The sequence below is a fragment of the Coregonus lavaretus genome (assembly GCF_964263955.1).
Source record: "Coregonus lavaretus genome assembly, chromosome: 5".
Taxonomy (NCBI): Eukaryota; Metazoa; Chordata; class Actinopteri; order Salmoniformes; family Salmonidae; genus Coregonus; species Coregonus lavaretus.
In genome coordinates, this window is record NC_139992.1 from 58905386 (window position 1) to 58909756 (window position 4371).

The following is a 4371-nucleotide window of genomic DNA, read 5'->3' on the forward strand; positions in this document are numbered from 1 at the left end:
TTGGCTTTCGGTTTCGAATCCCATAAGGCTTTGCAGTTAGGCCAAAAGGTTTATTAATTTGCCATGTTTTTTTTTTTCAGTATTACTTTATTGCCTTGTTGCATACAGGATGCATGATATGGAATATTTTTATTCTGTATATTTGTATTCTTCTTTTCACTGTCATTTAGGTCATTATTGTGGAGTACTACAATGTTGCTGATCCTTCCTCAGTTTTCTCCCTTCACAGCCATTGAACTCTGTAGCTGTTTCAAGCAACGGCCTAATGGTGACATCCCTGAGCAGTTTCCTTCCTGTCCTGCAGCTCAGTTCAGTTCAGAAGGACGACTGTATCTTTGTTGTGTCTGAGTGGTTTAAAACATCATCCAAAGCATAATTATTAACTTGATATATTCAATGTCTGATTTGTTATTGTTACCCATCTACCAATCACTGCCCTTCTTTATGAGGCTTTAGAAAAGCTCCCTGGTGTTTGTAGCTGAATCTGTGCTTGAAATTCAATACTTGACTGAGGGACCTACAGTGCCTTCAGAAAGTATTCATACCCATTGACTTATTCCACATTTTGATGTGTTACAGCCTGAATTCAAAATGTATCAAATATACTCACCCATCTACACACAATACCCCATAATGACAAAGTGAAAACACGTTAAAAAAAAATTAACCCAAGTCATACTTTGTAGTAGCACCCTTGGTGGTGATTATAGATGTGAGTCTTTTTGGGTAAGTCGCTAACAGCTTTGCACACTCTTCAAGCTCTGTCAGGTTGATTGTTGATCATTGATATACAATCATTTTCAAGTCTTGCCATTGATTTTCAAGCCGATTTAAGTAAAAACTGTAACTGGGTCACTCAGGAACATTCAGTGTCGTCTTGGTAAGCCACTCCAGTGTAGATCTGGCCTTGTGTTTTAAGTTATTGTCCTGCTGAAAGGTGAATTCATCTCCAAGTGTTTGTTGGAAAGCAGACTGAATCAGCTGTATTCCGATTATTTTTATCCTAAAAAACTCCCTAGTCCTTGCCGATGACAAGCATACCCATAACATGATGCAGCCACCACCATGCTTGAAAATATGAAGAGTGGTACTCAGTAATGTGTTGGATTTGCCACAAAGATAACGCTTTGCATTCAAGACAAAAAGTTCATTTCTTTGCCACAGTGCCTTGTTCCATGTTTTTTAATACTTTTATTCTGTACAGGTTGCCTTCTTTTCACTCTGTAAATTAGGTTAGTATTTTGGAGTAACCACAATGTTGTTGATCCATCCTCAGTTTTCTCCTTTCACAGCCATTAAACTCTGTAACTGTTTTAAAGTCACTATTGGCCTCACTAAATCCCTGAGCAGTTTCCTTCCTCTCTGGCAACTGAGTTAGGAAGGACGCCTGTATCTTTGTAGTGACTGGGTGTATTGATACACCATCCAAAGTGTAATTAATAACTTTACCATGCTCAAAGGAATATTCAATGTCTGCTTTCTTTTTTTACCCATCTACCAATAGGTGCCCTTCTTTGCAAGGCATTGCTCCTGAGTGGCGCAGCGGTCTAAGGCACTGCATCTCAGTGCTAGAGGCGTCACTGTAAATAAGAATTTGTTCTTAACTGACATGCCTAGTTAAATAAAGGTTAAATAAAAAATATATATATACAAAATTGGAAAACCTCCCTGGTCTTTGTGGTTCAATCTGTGTTTGACTGAGGGACCTTACAGATAATGGTGTGTGTGGGGTACAGAGATGAGGTAGTCATTAAAAAAGTCATGTTAAACACTATTATTGCTCACAGAGTCCATGCAACTTATTTTGTGACTTTTTAAGCACATTTTTACTCCTGCACTTAAGAGGTTGAATACTTATGGACTCAAGACATTACAGCTTTTCATTTATTTGTAAAAATATAATTCCACTTTGACATTATGGGGTATTGTGTGTGGGCCAGTGACCAAAAATCGCAATTTAATCCATTTTAAATTCAGGCTGTAACACAACAAAATGTGGGAAAAGTCAAGAGGTGTGAATACTTTCTGAATGCACTAAATTTGACAAAAGCTGGATCCCATCTAGACATGACCCAGTTCGGTAGTAACACGGGAGTAATGGCAGCTGGTAGAGCTTTTTGAGTCGACGTGATATTGCGCCAAATTCAAGATACAAGAACCATTTGAACAGTTTTTTACTACAGTGGATGAAGGAGTGGAAAGAGCATGGCGATGTGGAAATGGACAGCGAGGAAGAAAGAAAGGAGCTGAGTGTAGAGGGAAGCGATGTGGTGAGGGAGATTGGCGTCAAGTACAAAAAGAAAAAAACGTATTCCAGTAGCTCAGAAATTGAACCTGACAAGAGTGAGGATGAATTACCTGCTGTGGCAGGTGCGGTGAAGACCGCCGAGTTAGAGCCTCGTCCTGATGATGACAAAGATGATTCTGGGCCAGTGAGAGTGAGATTTTGAGAGAATGAATCCTTACCTTCTGGCTGATCCATATGTGGTGTCAGGTTGGGTGGAGATGAGGTTGGCTACTGTTGAGTCGATGAAAGTAACTTGAAGTGGACTTGTGATGATCTTTTGCGTTTCTTCCATCCAGAGGGAGTGGGCGCTCCACACCACCCGCCTAGGGACAAGAACTGTGACTTGCTTTGCTCTCTGGAGCAGGGTGCCAGTGAAAGGAGTGATAACTGGGGTGGCGTTAAGTGTTGAGGAGGATCAACTGAAATGGAAGATTCCCGGTGTCTGTGATGCCCTCTGTTTGGTGAGATGCAGACCCAGTGGAGAGCGTGGTGAAACAGAGAAGATACGGTCTGTCCTGCTGAATTTTATTGTTTAATTTTCTTGTACTTTTACCCCTTTTTCTCCCCAATTGGTAGTTACAGTCTTGTCCCATCGCTGCAACTCCCCTATGGACTCGGGAGAGGCGAAGGTCGAGGGCCATGTGTCCTCCGAAACACGACCCTGCCAAGCCGAACTGCTTCTTGACACACTGCTCGCTTAACCCGGAAGCCAGCCGCACCAATGTGTCGGTGGAAACACCGTCCAGCTGGCGACCAAAGTCAGCTTGCAGGCGCCCGACCCACCACAAGGAGTCGCTAGAGCACAATGGGACAATGGGACAAGGAAATCCTTGCCGGCCAAACCCTCCCCTAACCCGGACGACGCTGGGCCAATTGTGCGACGCCTCATGGGTCTCCCAGTCACGGTCGGCTGTGACACAGCCTGGGATCGAACCCGGGTCTGTAGTAACGCCTCAAGCACTGCGATGCAGTGCCTTAGACCGCTGCGCCACTCGGGAGGCCCTTTGTCCTGCTGAATTTTGATGCAGAGTCATACCCGACAAAGTTATCCAGTGATTTTGTCCCGAACCCATTACGGTGTTTTAGCTTATGGTCATGTTGGAGTAGTTTGTAGGAGGGAGATTCCTAGATGTGAGAAGTGTGCAGGAGGGCATGAGACAAAGGAATGTGTAGTATCGGTGGGAAAAGTTATGTTTTAACTGTAGGGGTATCCATGGTGCTGGAGATAAGAAGTGTCCGGTGAGAGAAAGGCAGGTTGAGGTTGCCAGGATCAGAGTAGTACAGAAAGTGTTGTATGCAGGGCGAGGGATCCTAAGAGGCTCCCTGTGAGTAGGTCGAGGCCAATAGAGAGTGATAGGAATAACGTGCTTCAGCTATCACGTTGATTTCTTAGCGTTCATAGCCATGGTTATGAACTGTACTGCAGAAATCAAACGTAAAATACAGAACATAAATGTTGTGGTGGTAGCTGCAGAGAAGTACTTGGGTGTACAAGATTTTACTGAAGAAGAGTTACAAGGTGTGTTGAATGAGTGTCCCGTCCTTCCAGGCTGCCGGCCTGGTGTAGGATCAGCCAAGTAGTGGAATAGTGGTGAGGTTTAAATGAGTGTAGGGTTAGTTGGTAGGGCAAAAAAAAATATATGTTTCCCCTTCTCTTTTTGTGTCACAAATTGTAGTGAATTCACACTCCAGAACAGTGTATGCACTCACTAACTGTAAGTCGCTCTTGCTAAAAAAAAACACAGCTAGATAAGAGAAATAGATGAATAGGGGCCTCACACTCCAATACAGTAGGTAGCGGTGTATACATCTTTCACTTGGTTGCGATCAACCAATACAAATTTGAAGAAGAAGAAGAGACCCAGTATCTGGGTCGGCACTAGTTACCACAGCCACAAAGTCATAAACCCCGTCTATTTCTACAATTACTCATCTTAAAATGTGATTTTATCCCTAACCACACTGCAAACCGTGTGCCTAACCTTAAATTAAGAGCAAAAATAAAGTGTTTGTTTGTATAAATGTTTAAGACATAGCCATTTGGACTTTGTGGCTGTGGTAACTACTAGTGGAATTGGAAACCC